The 18,523-nt window shown below is 43.2% G+C and overlaps 1 non-coding gene across 1 annotated transcript; it reads right to left on the reverse strand.

Annotated features, from left to right (window-relative positions):
• Window positions 1-17,828: 17,828 nt before the first annotated feature.
• Window positions 17,829-17,935, reverse strand: LOC128401080 (U6 spliceosomal RNA). Its single transcript, XR_008327428.1, has one exon. It is a non-coding gene; the product is annotated as a U6 spliceosomal RNA (small nuclear RNA).
• Window positions 17,936-18,523: the final 588 nt, after the last annotated feature.

Below are 18,523 nucleotides of genomic sequence, written 5' to 3' on the forward strand. Positions count from 1 at the left end.
TTTACTCAATATTTCTTCTCCCCCTATAGGACTGGACAAATGATAAATATGCCCAGGCTCATAATGCCTTGCCTAAGTTTTTTTTATGCATCCACAGAACAATCAAAGTATCTAAGATGTGTCATTCTATAATAGTTTTGTTAATTTATGTTTGTTTAGTTGTATGTGACTACAGACAAAGCAACGTCCCTAAGACAGGTGATTCTATGACTACATTAGTTCTGTTAATAAATGCGTGTTCAATTTTTTGTATGATTTGGTTTTTTATAGAAAAGGGCTTGCCATTTATTGGAATTTGCTCATTATTCCATTATTTCTTTCCCGTTCTTGTCTGATCTACTATGCATCATTGTGCAACCATATCATGTTCTCCAACTATTACCTGATTAAATTAGCAATGTTTGTAATTATATTCATAGTGCTAATTTGCATGCTAGTTTGGATCCTGGCATTGTTACAGACAACCCCACCCCCCGCCAAAAGGATATAAAGACATAGCTTGATTGTACATCGTTTCTGACTGAAAAATCTCGCTAAATTATATATTTACCCACCACCACTTTGGAAAAGAGCACGTGGTCTTGCATTCTTTAAAAATATTATGTTTGTGTATGTCTCTGTGTATGTGCGCACGCGCGCACACACACACACATGTATATATGCTTACAAAATTCATGCCCCAGTAACCTTTAACTGAAATACTATGGAAACTGTCCCTCATTCTGATTGCAGTGGCTAGATGAGTATTGGATGTTATATGAGTATATCATAAAGGTAAAGATAAAGGGACCCCTGACCATTAGGTCCAGTCGTGACCGACTCTGGGGTTGCGACACTCATCTCGCTTTACTGACCGAGGGAGCCGGCATACAGCTTCCGGGTCATGTGGCCAGCATGACTAAGCCGCTTCTGGCGAACCAAAGCAGCACACAGAAACGTTGTTTACCTTCCCGCCGGAGTGGTGCCTATTTATCTACTTGCACTTTGACGTGCTTTAGAACTGCTAGGTTGGCAGGAGCAGGGACCGAGTAACGGGCGCTCACCCCGTCGCGGGGATTCAAACCACCGACCTTCTGATTGGCAAGCTCTAGGCTCTGTGGTTTAACCCACAGCGCCATCCACGTCCATGATTATATCATACTACTGCTAAATAAGCTGTAGTTTCTGGCTGGTTCCTGGGCTCAGTGCAAAATACTGCTTTTGACCTTTAGAGTAAGGGTGTGCACTGACCACAAGATTCAGTTTTCACCCCCGCTTTGGAAAACAGGCACAATTTGGTCACAGTTTTGCATCACAAAATTCAGAGAGGCTTTAATTGAATGGAGCAGTTTTCTTTCGTTTAGCGTATTGTTTTGCGAAACGCAAATCAAGTACGTTCAGCGGGTTCACTGAAAGCAGTCTTGTCCATCCCAACTTCCAGCTAAGGGAAAAATTGCTGTCTTGATACACAAGAAAAGCCTTCTGGGTCAGATCAATGGCCCATCTAATTCACCATGCCTTTCTCACAATGGCCAAACAATCGTTTGTGGGAATATTGTGTAGGTGTCTTAGACAACAGTTAAAGGGATGCTAAGTAAATAAAATCGTGTCTCTTTTTTGTGAAATACAGGAGGGTGTGGAATAGTTAAGGATTTCAGAGGCTGCACTTTTTAAAAGATTTCCCCAAAACACCAAAAACTTTGCTGTTGTGAAATACGCATAGCAAGCTGTGGCTGTGAACCCTTCCTGAAGTCAAGACATCTCTATTAGGTTACTTTGGATTCCTTGTCCTTTAAATGAAAAACAACAGCAGTATTTCCTTTAATCTTTCCCCACACTTTTCAAGATTCCTCATGAGACCCTCTATCATCTTGTTTGCTTTAAATTGCTGCTTTATCAAAGCTTTATTTTTCTTCCTTTTTTAAAACAAAAAATAAAAATAATAGCAGAGTGCTTTTATCTTCACCTACAAGATTTCAAAGACTAGTAATAGGACTGGGAAGAGAGAGGGGAACACTTCAGGACCGTGAAGCAGAATGTAATTGCGAGTCATGTTTAGCACGAAGACTGACTGCATAAGAATAAATGGAGATGAAGAGGCACTATTGATTCCCCGGCTCCCTCTCATAGCTCACACAGTTGATCTAATGTCTAAGCTAAGGCCTCGAAGGAAGATCCTGATCGCCCTCCGGCCTTTCTGAGAGAAATCATGCAATGGGGTCAGATAAGGGCTGGCCCAAGACACGTTGTTGCTTGAAGCAAAGGGCAAGACGGCACCCTCTCTGTTATGTACTAAGCTTGGATCCTAGAACAATAGGCAAGTAGGATCCTAGAATGCAACAACTGATTGGCTTGCAGGAAAAGACCAATCAGGCTCCAGGAGGAAGTTAAGCAGCCTATTAGTCTGGTAGGATCGTAGAATGCAACAATGATTGGCCTGCAGGAGAAGACCAATCAGGCTCCAGGAGGAAGTTAAGCAGCCTATTAGTCTGGTAGGATCGTAGAATGCAACAATGATTGGCCTGCAGGAGAAGACCAATCAGGCTCCAGGAGGAAGTTAAGCAGCCTATTAGTCTGGTAGGATCGTAGAATGCAACAATGATTGGCCTGCAGGAGAAGACCAATCAGGCTCCAGGAGGAAGTTAAGCAGCCTATTAGTCTGGTAGGATCGTAGAATGCAACAATGATTGGCCTGCAGGAGAAGACCAATCAGGCTCCAGGAGGGAAGCAGAATCAGCCAATCAGATGGGACTCATTGTGTAAATAATGTATATATAAGCCTGAAGTTTGGGGGCAACTGAATCACTGCAATAAAGAGCATGAAATCACTACAGGACTGTGAGTATATTTCACTCTCCAAATCTATGTACAGTGGCTGCCCAGGTTGGCAGTTGAATCTCAATTTAATGCTGGTATGTGTGTAGGAAGCACATGCAGGGACCCACTATTGGCCTGCCCATCAAGTGAAAGTTCAGTTATCCAAACAAAGAATTATGCCCAAACCTCCCTACACAGATCAAGGGACGCGAGTGGCGCTGTGGTCTGAACAACTGAGCCTCTTGGGCTTGCCGATGGGAAGGCTGGTGGTTCGAATCCCCATGATGGGGTGAGCTCCCACTGCTTTATCCCAGCTCCTGCCAACCTAGCAGTTTGAAAGCACACCAGTGCAAGCAGATAACTAGGTACCACTGCAGCGGGAAGGTAAATGGCATTTCCGTCACGGTGTTCTGTTGCACCAGAAGCGTTTTAGTCATGCTAGCCACATGACCCAGAAAGCTGTCTGTGGACAAACGCCATCTCACTCGGCCTGAAAGCAAGATGAGCGATGCAACCCCATAGTCACCTTTGACTGGACTTAACCATCCAGAGGTCCTTTTTCTTTTTTTAACCTTTTCTACAGACCAAAGATACAGATATCCAAACAGTCAAAGTTTGCCCATTTGTGGTTTCCAGTGCCAGCATCCCCTTGGTGACCTTAAGGCATCCAACTCGAGAGCTACAATGTTATGCTGATGATCCAAACTATTGGGATAATTTAATGGGCCGTGTGAGTCCATCTCTGTTCTTTCTTTGCCTAGGAGACAAAATTAAAAACCTTTTTTGGGCAGTCCCAGACATACATTTTTAAAGAATGCTTTCCTAAACATTCTCTAAACAAATGTTATTTTGCTATTGCTATGCTTTCATTGTTCCCGCTGTTTTAATTTACACGTTTGACATACTGATTTTATTGTTTTAATTGTTTGTTATTGCTCTGTGAGCCACCCTGGGAGTAGAAATACGGAATGGTGGCATATCCACTCCTCAGATAAAATAAACAAGGCACCTGATATTCTCACTCTCTTGAAGCTAATGAGGCTATTTAGAGATCAAAATCCCAATTATCAAACACTGAGCTCAAAGGAGGAAAGGAGTTATACAAAGAAATATTTTGCTGTAAGATCTGCATAACCTCTGCAATATACTGAGAAATTTGAGAAGGGAAATGTCTGGTTCTTGTCGTGGAATTCTACTCAATATTGATCCAGAGCAGATTCTAGTGTATAGTTAGCAGCAGTGCTTTTTTCCTAAAAAATAAAATGAAAAATGTCTAATTTTGACTCAAGAAAATCACCATTTTATAGTTCATATCAGGAAGAATAAATACAGTAAATGGAGAAAAGTACAAAGATTCAGAAAATGTTTAGGGGTATGCTTCCCCCTGCTTCCCCCCAGAAAAAAAGCACAGGTTAGCAGAGTAAAAACTTAAAAACATTGCAGGATTCCCCAAAAACAAACCAGAGGCAATTATATTTCATCCAGCAGAGCTTTACTGCTGAAGGGAAATGAGCATAATGGTCACAAATCCAATACATTCAGAATTGGCACTGTCCATAAGAAATCCAGTTGCGGGAGACTTACCTTAAATTTACAATAACTTATAATAAGTCTAAACCTTAAGACTATACAGTGGTACCTTGGTTTACAACCATAATCCATTCCGGAGGTCCGTTTGTTAACCCAAACAGGTTGTAAACCAAGGCGTGCTTTCGCCAATGGGGCCTCCAAAAAAAAAAAAAAATGTTCGTAATGCCCCCCCCCCCAAAAAAAGGGTTGTAATCCAAAAAAAGTTTGCAAACCGGGACATGCACTTCTGGGTTTGATGTGTTTGTAATCCAAAATGTATGCAAACCAAGATGTATGCAAACCAAGGTACCCCTGTATACAGAACACCACACGAGAAGAAAAGAGAGACAGAAAGAGAAAGTGAAACCCAGGCTCCTTCTGGCCACTTATTTTACTAGTCAGCATGACCCTGGCAGACGAGATAACTGAACCAGTTTAAGCCAGCTGTACTCAGCTGCTCTGAAGGAATAACCCAAATATCATGAATGAACCTTCTGCTTGTTTCTTTCACACAGAGAAGCCTCCAGAACCCTCTTGAATTAAGTAGAATAGGGAAGATCTCTACATATCAGACCAATACTTTCTGCTCTTAGAAATGCAAACTGGCGACAGCAGCAGCGAGAATGTTAATAGCCAATAATTGGAAAGGAAATTATGTTCCAACCAAAGAAGAATGGCTGAATAAAATATGTGAATACTTGGAATTAGCAAAGTTGACTGATTTGATAAGACAAAAACCAAAAAATATAATCCAGAAACAATGGAAATGTTTAAATGATTATTTATGTAGACGAAGATTTAATGTAAAGTATTGGTTGTGTTCAGAATGGATTTATGAAAGATCTAGAAAACTTATTGATTAGAATATTTGTGTGAGATTGTATGGGAAAAATACGGAATAACAGATACAATCTTGCTTGAAATGTATATAGGAAGTGCAGTGTAAGCGATGGAAGTCAATCAATGAAATTTTACTAATATTTTCATATTGAGATATTTGTAGAATAAATTTGGAAGAAATTCTTCCCACTTTTTCTTCTTTTCTCTCTGTATTTTTTTCATTTTCTTTTTTCTTTTCTTCTTTTTTCTTGTTTGTTCTTTTTTTATATATGTGTGCTTATCTGAAATATGTATGTATGTATTTGCAATATTCTGCTTATATTTTGTAATAATTATGTTAAATAAATTAATTATATAAAAAAAGAAATGCAAACTGACAGTTCTCCCTCATTGTGTAACAAAAGGTTCAAATGCTATCTGAAATGATGAACAATTTCAATCTCTGAAATGTTGACTCTCCAGGTTAAAGTGTGCCCCAGCAGTGGTGGACCTGGGTACTATAGGGCCCTGTGCAATCTCAAAATCCCCCCCCCAACCACTGCCTCCAGCCCCCCACTGCCTTCCTAAAGGTGGGTAAGGAGACATCTGGATTTGGGAAGGAAGTAGAAGGATTCTGACAGGGTCCTAGAGCCTTCCCACCTTCTTCCCAAAGGTGGGAAATCACTATTATATATACAGTGGTACCTCTGGTTACGAACTTAATTCGTTCCGGAGATCCGTTCTTAACCTGAAACTGTTCTTAACCTGAAGCACCAATTTAGCTAATGGGACCTCCTGCTGCCGCCGCACCGCTGCGGCACGATTTCTGTTCTCATCCTGAAGCAATATTCTTAACCTGAATCACTATTTCTGGGTTAGCTGAGCCTGTAACCTGAAGTGTATGTAACCTGAAGCATATGTAACCTGAGGTACCACTGTATATATAAACATTATATTAACAGAATTTCAATTATAAACTAACATGGAAGACAGAAAATAAAGGCATTTGGAATTTCATTTAAAAAATGAAAACCGGGATTTTCCTTCGCTCTGCTCACTTATCCGAATGTTGTGAGAAAGGCAACGAGGAAACATCAACAATGCACTGTCAAATTAATCAAAACGGTCCATTATAGCTCAGATTGGTCAATTCAATAATATTCAGTATCTAATTTTTGTTTGTCTTGAACAAAATTTGCTGGAAGCCATTCCTTAATTTCTTTAGCTGGTTGCTGGGTTCTGAGTCTTTTGTTTTGCTTGACATATATCAGATTTCTCCCTCAGCCTATGCCCATTTCTTTTTCCTTGTTCCAGAACGTGGCATGCTATCCGTATAGCTTGACAGCTAGCTTCTCCCCCTGGAGAATTCAGGCCTGAAATGTATAAAAAGACCTGACACCTCAAATTCAGTCAAAACCAGATTAAGTTGCAAGGCCATTTGTGTCCGCAGTGTGCAGGGAGGAAAAGAGCGGCAATTAAACGGAGACAGTAAATGGCTTTGGAAAGGGCCACAGCTTTTAATGGCCCAAGGCAGCTTACACGGAGCCTGGTGGGGTGTACAGCAAGGATCCTGACCGCCCAATTGCAGGCATGGAGGCAAGGCAGCTGACATCAGTCAGACCACTGTTTCTACATCAAATTGCTGTTTGCGAGAAATCCTTGGGAACTCCTTTCTTTCTTTCTTTCTTTCTTTCTTTCTTTCTTTCTTTCTTTCTTCTAATCCAACCCCCTGCAATGCAGGAATCTCAACTAAAGCATCCAGATTTAACCTCTACTTAAAAACCTACAAGGAAGGACAGTCCACAGCCTCCCAAGGGAGACTGTTCCATTGTTGTACAGCTCTTACTATCAGAAAGTTTTTCCGTATGTTTAGTCGGAATCTCCTTTCTTGTAACTTGAAGCCATTGGTTCGAGTCCTACCCTCCAGAGCAGGAGAAAACAAGCTTGCTCCCTCCTCCATGTGACAGCCCTTGAGATATTTGAAGATGGCTATCATATCTTCTCACAGTCTCCTCTTTTCCAGGCTAAACATACCCAGCTCCTTCAACCGTTCCTCATAAGGCTTGGCTTCTGGACCTTTGATCATCTTAGTTGCCCTCCTCTGCACACATTCCAGCTTGTCAACATCCTTCCTAACCCAGAATTGGACACAGTACTCTAGGTGTGAGGGACGCGGGTGGCGCTGTGGGTTAAACCACAGAGCCTAGGGCTTGCCGATCAGAAGGTCGGCGGTTCGAATCCCCACTACGGGGTGAGCTCCCGTTGCTCGGTCCCTGCTCCTGCCAACCTAAAAGTTCGAAAGCACGTCAAAGTGCAAGTAGATAAATAGGTACTGCTCTGGCGGGAAGGTAAATGGTGTTTCCGTGTGCTGCTCTGGTTCTCCAGAAGCGGCTTAGTCATGCTGGCCACATGACCCAGAAGCTGTACACCGGCTCCTTCGGACAGTAAAGCGAGATGAGCGCCGCAACCCCAGAGTCAGCCACGACTGGACGTAATGGTCAGGGGTCCCTTTACCTTTACCTTTACTCTAGGTGTGATCTGACCAAGGCAGAATAGAGTTGTACTATTCCTTCCTTTGATCTCAACACTATACTTATTTTTGCATTTATATCCCACCTTTCCTCCAAGGATCCCAAGGTTCTCTTCCCCATTTTATCACCACAACAACCCTGTGAAGTAGGTTAGGCTGAGAGTGAGTGAACTGGCTCAAGATCACTCATCAAGGTTAATGGCTGTATGGAGACTTGGACCCGAGTCTCCCTCTAACCCAAGCTTCCTCAACCTCGGCTCTCCAGATGTTTTTGGCCTATAACTCCCATGATCCCTAGCTAGCAGGACCAGTGGTCAGGCATTATGGGAACTGTAGTCTCAAAACATCTGAAGGGCCGAGGTTTAGGAAGCCTAACCACTGTATCACACTTGCTCCTTCTATTAGAATTGCTAATAAAACGTCCTCATACTCAGATAGTTCCTGCGTTTTGTGACTTTTCCCTTCTGCAAGCAAACTCAGAAGGAAGTCCCGCTGTGATCAAGGGAACTCAGTACTAAGAGCATAAGGACTCTTTTACCATCTTACATGTTACATGTCAGGCTACTGATAAGCTCACAGAAGAGCAGCTGCTAAAGAAAATTCAGCAATCCTGCTGCCACCTTGTAGCCTAGAAAGATACCTTAGGTTGCAGATTCTAGGTGATAAGTAGGAGTGCCAACTCTTCTCTTAATAGGTCTCCTGTGCTTTTAAGAGCTTCAGGTGAGACAGTGGAAATCCCACAAAGTTTGAGGGAAGCTTCGCCCATTAGATTTGTATCTTGTGCAGCCCTTAGAGCTGTAAAAAGCTTGTGAGAAAACCAAGCAACTTCCCTATGTGCACGACAGAACGCTTCTTGGATCCCTAACAGCAGAGTGGTTATAATAGCATTTCATTAAGAAGCTGTAAATAGAGACATTTGCTAGTACCACTCAGGGAGCTGTGAAGAGAGTAGATTAGTATGAGTTTCCTTCTCCACAAGGCCCTGTGCCCAAAGTAGCTCACAACATATAAAAAACACATGCCTTCAAACAGTAAAATAATGCGTATCAGAAACACAGTGCCAATGCTCTATAAGCAATAATGAAATAGGTCCATAAAGCCTGAGGTTGAGATGTTTTGAAACTGTAAGCCAGTCTTCAACAACCTGGTGCCCTTCAGTTGCTTCGAACTACAACTTCCAGCAGCTCCAGCCAGCATGATTAAACTGGTGGGAGTCATAGTCTTAGCACAGGGCACCAGGTTGGGAGAAAATGACCACTCTAAGGACTCACTCTCTGGAGACAAGCCAGGAATGAGCCAGTCAATCAAGTGAAGCAGGAAGGGAGAGGCCATCTGAAAGTTTGTTATTGTTGTGAGATTGTGGGAGGCAGGCTGTATTGCCTGGCTCCCTTCTAATTCCTGGATCCAACACAATTTTAATTCCTGGAATAGCCAGGCTAGCTTATTGGTGAGGTAATGGCCCTGTAAGTAGGGACCATCAAAGTAACAAAGGAAGTGGCTCTGTGCCAGATGACAATGGTTGGGCTCTCCGCCTTTAACTTGCTGGCAGTTAGAAAGACAAAGGCTAGCATTGGGAATTGAGTTGTATGAGCTAGAAGCTAGATGCAGTCTGAGCGATGTGATTTACACATCACTTGGGAAGACAGGTGAACTAATATCAGTGCACTGGAAGAAGCAAAGATCACCAGTGTTGAAGCAATGATTCTTCAACATCAACTTGGTTGGACTGGTCATGTTGTGCGGTTGCCTTATCATTGTCTTCCAAAGCAACTACTCTATTCTGAACTCAAAAATGGAAAGTGTAATGCTGGTGGTCAACAAAAGAAGTTTAAAGACTGTCTCAAGGCAAATCTAAAAAAAATGTAGCATAAACACTGACAACTGGGAAACACGGGCCTGCGAGTGCTCCAGTTGGAGAACAGCTTTTACCAAAGGTGTCATGGGCTTTGAAGACACTCGAACTCAGGACGCAAGGGAGAAATGTGCTAAGAGGAAGGCATGCCTGACAAATCCACACCATGATCAACTCCCACCCGGAAACCAATGCCCCCACTGTGGAAGGACGTGTGGATCCAGAATTGGCTTCCACATTCACTTATGGACTCATTGTTGAAACCATGTTTATGGAAGACAATCTTACTCAGCCATGAGTGATCACTGAAGAAGAAGAAGAAGAAGAAGAAGAAGAAGAAGAAGAAGAAGAAGAAGAAGAAGAAGTAGTAGTAGTAAGCAGTCTGGGCAGCTGAGGGACAGAGCCATGCTTGATTTCTGCTGGAATCCAAGGCTACGGAAGAAACAAGACCCTGTGGGGATGTTACTGCTGTGAGCCCCTCCAAGGTAGGCTCAGGTTTTATAAATATATAAATAAACCATATCACATCAAGACACCTCATTCTGAGGAAACCGAACCGTGGGCAAACCACCTGGAACCCCTGGAATCTTGCAGTGCTCAGAGGTTGGGCAAGGCGGAAGGACCAGTAACTGCTAGAGGGAAAATAAGGTTGCTGCAAATTAAGCAAATGTCTAGCTTGGCCCCAAAACATTTTGGCTGTGCTGCTAAAGTCCCTCGTTTGAGGCCAACTATTCAAACTGTGTTTCCTGTTTGATGTTTCCCTGTTCTCTGACCCTTCATGGCTGTGTCTCCACCTGTTGTGAACATACCTTGAAAATGCGAGGAATTCCAAGTACACAGAAGGAGCAAGGGAAGGTGGCAGTAAGACCAACTGCCTACGGCGTCCTTGGCAATAAATTCATTGTTGTGTCTGCGATGCTTGGATGAGGCCATCAGAAAGGATCGAGGAAAACATCTTTCTTCTGTTACAAGGAACGAGAGCAATATTGTATTTCAGCTCCGGCTTTAATTTTGAGCTCTTGCCTCCAGCAAAAATAAAACAAGCACACCTTTTACAAAGACAACTGACATCCTGCAGATTTGATGTTATTCTCCACCTGTTGGTTCTTCTCGGTGGCATAAGCTACAGGAGCCCTCCCACACGGAGAGCTTTCGTTGGGCCAAAACACGACACAATGTCCGCCGTTATTACTTTTCAAAGTTGTGCTTGTTACAGATCTGGCAGCGGGTCCTGAGGAGTTTTCATGTACTCGCACTGAAGAAATCCTATGGCCCGGCAAACTAGCCTTGCGAACAATTAGCTGAGTCAAATATGTACAAAGAGCTTATGCCACAATAATGGTAATAACTTTATTACGAGCAACTAAATAGGTTCTAAAAACAATATTGCCTTGCTGTGGCTTTTAGATTTCTTCCCCTAATGGGCCAACCTAATTATCTATGACTTTAATGGGCTTATGAAGGATTAATGGAATGAATAAATTGGCATCCGCATATATAAACCACAAATTATTATTTATTAAGTTTATGCAGCCTGTCCGCATAGGCATACGTCGGACTCCATCAGACTCAACATCGTGCAAATTTGATTGCATCAAAGCAACGCAAAATGACAATCAGCATAAAGAACTTATGGTGGCAACTGCCATAAAAATAGATGGACAGCTCCTCCATCTGTTGCTTGAAGATGATGATGTCTGATCCATGCAGAAGGGATGGGAAGCAGAAGGATGAGTTAGCTGTGCATGGCTCTCCATTTAAAATGCTAGCCAGTCGGCTGTCGCTCATGCTAATTCCTGTTCAAAGCCCCTGCTGACTCCAGTGCTTGGAAATAAATGCACATTAAAAGCCCCCACTTGCTAGTGCTCATCATCTCCCCCATTCACTTCCCTGAGCAGTTTGTCATGACACATGGGAAAAGGGTACCTCTCAGCAAATGGGAAAAACAGGTCATTTGAACTATCTTAACAAAAAAAGACTTAAAAGCCTCAACCTCCATTTTTTAAAAAAACAAACAGTACATCATGGGGTACATTGACAGTGATGGTTAATGACTATATCCTTATAAAGTCTTCCTTCTCCACTCTGTCAGGTTGCACTATTCATCCATTGAATAAAACCATACCAGGCTGTTAGGATATTTCCGTTCCACCTTAAAAGGGAGCAGGCTGTGAGTCACAGAGTCTGTGTATTTCCTGTTGCACAGGATGTTTCTGTTGTGTCAGTTGCTTTCGTTTCTTCTTCGTGCCTGAATGCTGAATCAGGCGGTCATGTTTTTCTTTGTTCTGACCAACGCTGAATAAACTGTAAATATGCTCTCCTGCTGTGCATCTTTTGCTGTGTGAATTCTGCTGACAGAGTGTGCACCAGCCTAAGAATGTGGCAATCTATTTCTGAGGCTTCGTGTCGCTAATTTCTGATACTGCGTGTTTACGGGAGATCGATGGATCGTCCGGCAGCCGGCTTGGGGGCTCAGATGGACTTTGTCTCCCTAGCAGTATCCCAACACAGGCAACACCCTCAAAATCATTCCCACAGTCCTGTCATTTCAATGGCTGAACTTGCTTGGTTAGCTTATTTGCTACTGCATTATTCCAGACGCAATGATACTACTCTGATTATCGGAGGGGCCTGTGCATGCTCCAGGCCAAGGGTGCCTTCCGGATTGGCCAAGCTGGTGGGGCTGATGGAAGTGGCAGTCCACAACACCTGGAGGGGGCCAAATTGGCCACCACCCTTGCTCTAGGCCCTAACAAAATGATTTGGTCATTGTCATTCTGCAGATAATTCCTAATTATTTCTGATCCCAAGGAGTTCATTATGAATGTGGATTGTAATTAACATACAAAAGAATAATATGTTTAGGGAAGCTTTTAATGTTTGATGTATTACAGCATTTTAATATTTTTTGGAAGCCACCCAGAGTGGCTGGGGAAGCCCAGCCAGATGGGTGGGGTATAAATAAATAAATAAATAAATAAATAATAATAATAATAATAATTATTATTATTATTATTATTATTATTATTATTATTATTTTCACCACAAATCAGAACCAGCAGGTTCCATAATTCTCCACAGAGGATTTGATCCTACACCCAATGTAGCAACGGATTTTGGCCCAGTGGTACCAATATTCTCCTTTCCCTTCCACAGCATGGATTACTTTGGCCATTCTGGAAGAGGCTGGATTCACCTCCAACTATCAGTGGCAGACTTTGCCCTCTCAAATTCCAGTAGTGCCCTGTGCGACGCTTAAATTTGGCGCCCACGCCTCTTGCGCTCCATTCTACGGCATCGTTGTGGCGCCCCCTGCAGCATGGCACCTTAAAAGCGCCTCTCCCACTACTGATAGTTCAGCTGATAATAATAATATAATAATAATTTATTATTTGTACCCCGCCCATCTGGCTGGGTTTCCCCAGCCACTCTGAGCGGCTTCCAACAAAGATGAAAGATACACTAAAATGTCACATATTAAAAACTTCCCTGAACAGGGCTGCCTTCAGATGTCTTCTGAATGTCAGGTAGATGTTTATCGCTTTGACATCTGATGGGAGGGCGTTCCACGGGGCAGGCGCCACTACCAAGAAGGCCCTCTGCCTGGTTCCCTGTAACCTCACTTCTCGCAGTGAGGGAACCACCAGAAGGCCCTCGGCGCTGGACCTCAGCGTCCGGGCTGAACGATGGGGGTGGAGACGCTCCTTCAGGTATACTGGACCGAGGCCGTTTAGGGCTTTAAAGGTCAGCACCAACACTTTGAATTGTGCTCGGAAACGTACTGGGAGCCAGTGTAGGTCTTTCAAGACCAGTGTTATATGGTCTCGGCGGCCGCCCCCAGTCACCAGTCTAGCTGCCGCATTCTGGATTAGTTGTAGTTTCTGAGTCACCTTCAAAGGTATCCCCACGTAGAGCGCATTGCAGTAGTCCAAGCGGGAGATAACCAGAGCATGCACCACTCTGGCGAGACAGTCCGCAGGCAGATAGGGTCTCAGCCTACGTACCAGATGGAGCTGGTAAACAGCTGCCCTGGACACAGATTTGACCTGTGCCTCAATGGACAGCTGTGAGTCCAAAATGACTCCCAGGCTGTGCACCTGGTCCACAGGGTGGGCGCCACTACCGAGAAGGCCCTCTGCCTGGTTCCCTGTAACTTGGTCTCTCGCAGTGAGGGAACCGCCAGTCCACAACTGATTAGAGTGTGGTGTTGATAATGGCAAGGTTGCAGATCTGATCCCCGCATGAGACAGCTGCAGATTCCTGCACTGCAGGGGGGTTAGAACAGATGATCCTCAGAGTCCCTTCCAACTCTATAATGTTGCAAATTAACAGGCTGAAAGGAAAACCCACACACGTTGAGGAGAAGAAAAGGCTTTATTGTCTTTATTGGCCAGTAAAGTTGACTCCAGTTCCAAATTCTGAGGTGGAGTTTACAGAGCGGGCGCTCTCTGCTAAACAATTCTTAAGGCATGAATAGGCATAAGCTTCTGTCCAATAGTAGAATGACACATTCTACTAATGAGATCCTTATATGGGCAACTCTATTTGCATATGCATTAGATGAAGAACAAATGTTATCACCTTGCGGCACATGAAGAAGAGTGGACCTCTTCTTCTTATGCATGCTGTTATGTGGTAAATCGTGTACTCCAAATCATGGAGAGCCATGTGTTGCAGTGACATCACCAAACTGCCTTCTTGTTGCCTGTTTAGATGACCTCCTTGTCTCATTGGGCGCCCCTTTGTTGCTGGGGCAAATTTCTGTCGGTTGGGGTTTGATTGGCAACTGAGGGGGCTATTTAAGGGGCTGCATGTGGCGAAGTATTTTCTCTTTCGCATTGTGCCCTCCCTCCCTATAATTTTAGGTTGTGTTTTTGACCTTGCTATGCCTGTGTAGGGGTCATCTGTTTTTGGAGCAGGGGCCCAGTAGGAAATTTGCCACTTGGCTGATTGGCTGGTGCCATTTGGTTTTTGCCTACCGTGTAGCAAATCATCACAACTTTGTAAGGTGGCCGGTTAGGCATTGGTTCATTCTTTGGTGGAGGGGATTATGGGTGCCTGCCCCTCACTTTTGTTGCTGCTGTTAGGGAATTCTGTTAAAGGAATCCAGGGGCTCAATTTGCTCTGTCTGATCCCCTCTCAGGGGTAGGGCCATGCCAGAGTTCCTGAGAGCTTCTGGGGTGAACTAAGAGACAGAAATCCGCCTCTGTGCTCCCCCAGTATGTTTCCCCTTACTGACCTCTGGAGGTTCCAGTTGTCAGTCGGGTTCCTGCCGGTGCAGGTTCAGGTAGTCTGAACCAATGCCTAAGCAACCACTCACATGCTGTAATCAATAAAGTTGTGGCCAAATTAATGCCAAAAATCCTAAACAAATACAGTGGTACCTCAGGTTAAGTACTTAATTCGTTCCGGAGGTCCGTACTTAACCTGAAACTGTTCTTAACCTGAAGCACCACTTTAGCTAATGGGGCCTCCTGCTGTCGCCGCGCCGCCAGAGCACAATTTCTGTTCTCATCCTGAAGCAAAGTTCTTAACCTGAAACACTATTTCTGGGTTAGTGGAGTCTGTAACCTGAAGCGTATGTAACCTGAAGCATTTGTAACCTGAGATACCACTGCATCCTGTTTCCTGTTATTTATTTTGGAGGGGGGTTGGGGGTCTTCACATGCAAACAAGATAAGGAGTAAGGCTGTTCCTGCTACCTTAAGGACAGAGTGTTTCCTGATACAATCGGGCAACTTTTTGGTGCAAAGGAGATTAGCTAGAGGTCTTTGCTTCAATAATTCTATGATCCTGCATCCTATAAGACTCCGCAGCCTAGGCCGAAGCATCAGCACGCCTGTATCTTGCAGCAGCTGCTACCACTTGCAAACTGAAAACAGTGTTAACACTTGTGTGGGAAGGCCACTACTTAAACTCAATTTGAACAGCTAGCATTAAAACAATTGCTTTTAGACAATTAAGTAACCTGCAGCAAAGTTTGGCAGAATGCAATTAGCAAGTGTTTTCATTTAAGGGACTCATTAGAAATTAAACCCACTCTAGCAGTGTCGCTGAAAGGTAAATGCCAGGGAATTTATTTGATAAAATTGTGTGTTTTTCCAGCTTCCCCTCCAATATAATTTGCAAAGTATTGATAGAGCATTGGGGGTTGTGGGGTGGGGGTTGTGTGCGCTTTGTAGCATAGCATTGCCCCAAACATACTTAAAGCTAACAAATCTGTTTTAATGACTGCTCTGTCACACAGTGAGGAGCACTGCTTTTATAAAAGGGGTGGTTAGAGGCTGAAACACAGTTGCCATCTCAGAGGGGAGTTTATTTCTTTTTATGAGACTAAAGCAATCAAATAAATATGGGAGCCAAGCTAAGAAGAGCTATGGATATTCCACTTTGCACAGCATGGGGGCGGGGGGGGGGGGAAGGGGCAAGGAATCTTAGCAAGTACCAGTCGTCAGTATTGTCACAGGCAGTCATTGCATGATGCTTTGCAAATGATGCTATGAAGCATTTCACATGGACGTTCTTATTGAACCTCTTGGGAACTCACATAATAACAGAGAGAGATTATTGTAAACCACTTTGGCATTTTTATGATATTGTGGTATTGTGATACTATTATTTTTAAAAAGGAAACCAGATATGTTTGCCAGCCATTGCAACCAGGGCTGGATTTAGGTTTGAGGAGCCCCTAAGCGGGTGGCGCTGTGGGTTAAAGCACAGAGCCTAGGGCTTGCCGATCAGAAGGTCGGCGGTTCGAATCCCCGCGACGGGGTGAGCTCCCATTGCTCGGTCCCTGCTCCTGCCAACCTAGCAGTTCGAAAGCACGTCAAAGTGCAAGTAGATAAATAGGTACCACTCTGGCGGGAAGGTAAACGGCTTTTCTGTGTGCTGCTCTGGTTCGCCAGAAGCGGCTTAGTAATGCTGGCCACATGACCCGGAAGCTGTACGCCGGCTCCCTCGGCCAATAAAGTGAGATGAGCGCAGCAACCCCAGAGTCGGCTACGACTGGACCTAATGGTAAGGGGTCCCTTTACCTTAAGCTACTAAAGCTAATGGGGCCCTTTATATGTCCAGCTGTCCTTTGTCAACAACAAATTGTCACTGTTTTTTTGCGTTGAATATATGCTATATGGTAATTTATGGACCTAATAGGTATCTAAAGCCATTTGCACATGCGGAATGTCAGCACCCTATATACAGAAATGAGCAAACCAGTGATATTTTAGGGAGCAGGCTAGCAGGCGGGGCACATTACTTACACCACAGGAGCCTACACAACTTAAAAACTGTTACTGTATGTAGGTTTTATTTTATTTGTTTTTTATCTTATATTTTGGAAATGTACATCTAGGGGGTTTTTTTTCTTTAATTTTTTTGGGGGCCCCCAAGAGAGTTGGGCCCTAAGCTGTAGCTTGTTTAGCTTATACGTAAATTTGGCACTGATTGCAACCAAAGTAAAATCTCAGTCTGGTTACAAATTACGAGCATGCCACAAGGACTATACCTAAAGCCATATTTCTAGACAGATTTGCAGACTCATTTCTCGGGCAGAACATTCAAGGAATTTCAAGGAAAGTTTGCCAATTTTTTTAGGGACTAACAAAAGATCTCAACAGTCATCAGATTCCATGTAAAGTTATATTTGAAGCGACCAGTATGTTTCTCCTAGGTGATTTCCAAGATGAATCCGAAGAGTTTCTGAGGGGAGCAAAATCTTTCCTTCTTCCTCCTTCCTTCCTTCCTTCCTTCCTTCCTTCCTTCCACACATCTGCAAAATCATTAAGTCAGTGCAAACCCTCAAATGTGACCTTGTCTAATGGAAGGGCACCTACTTATTCCAAAACTCAACATTTTTTTGTTAAAAAAAGAGGGAAAAACATCCTTCATGGCTCTCATAGTCCAAGATGAATGATGCTGCTTATGACTGCATTTGTTCCTTTGATGAATCCTTAAGGATGGCTTGTCAACCACTTCTGTTTCTAACAAATTAGTATAATTGCTTTATTTTTGGTACAGGCCAGCATTTGATGCTGTTGATGGCTGTTGTTTCTATTTGTTTCTTAGTGTTCTATGCATTTCTTAAATTAAAACTGCACACGGAGTTGTTGTTTTTTAAAAGGAGGGGGGGGACTTCATTTTCCCTTCTCTTAATTTTGCCTCCCTGGCCAAACCTACTTATGTTAATATAACTAAGAAATACTAAATCTGCATTGCCCTCTTTTCACTGCCTGCTACAAAGGTACTGGTTTTCTTTTTTCTTTTTAAAATATGGAACGCTTCACGAATTTGCGTGTCACCCTTGCGTGTCACCCATGCTAATCTTGTCTGTATCGTTCCAATTTTAGTATATGTGCTGCCGAAGCGAGCACAGGGCCACCAATTTTCATATTGGCAGAGGCTCTGCATTTCACAGTGTCAAAGTTTCAGAAAACTTTGCACATGAAATAATTAGATCTTAGGACCTAGAAGGTTAACAGTCCAACCTGCGCATTATGTACTTTTAAATATTTGTGGCATTTTCAGGTTAGTGAGATACTGGTCCAATTTCTGGACAAAGGACTCCTTCATGTTCATGTTTCATTCAGCTGTTTTGACAGCAGGGGTGAGAGGGGGCAGGTCTTCAGGTAGCTATGCTCTGGAGCCTTCCATGATTGCATAATATGGATTTTAAAGTCTCACCACACTGTACAATATAAATGGATTATTTGTCAAAAAACCAACATACTCCAAAGAGGATTTATTTAAAAAGAAAAAACCACACACAAATTGCTCACGGAACACTAATTTGTTATTGTTGATTAAAGTTTCAGCCAATTTCTTTTACTAATTTTCTGTTTTTATTGGAACTTGTGCTTTTTAATACCATATAAATATTGATGGGCAGGCACAGGGTGTATACATGCCTATAAATAAAACATTTTGAGGAGAAAGAGTAGTAGCTCCATTTAACACTCCCT

The sequence above is a fragment of the Podarcis raffonei genome, chromosome 13 (genome assembly GCF_027172205.1).
Source record: "Podarcis raffonei isolate rPodRaf1 chromosome 13, rPodRaf1.pri, whole genome shotgun sequence".
Lineage (NCBI taxonomy): Eukaryota > Metazoa > Chordata > Lepidosauria > Squamata > Lacertidae > Podarcis > Podarcis raffonei.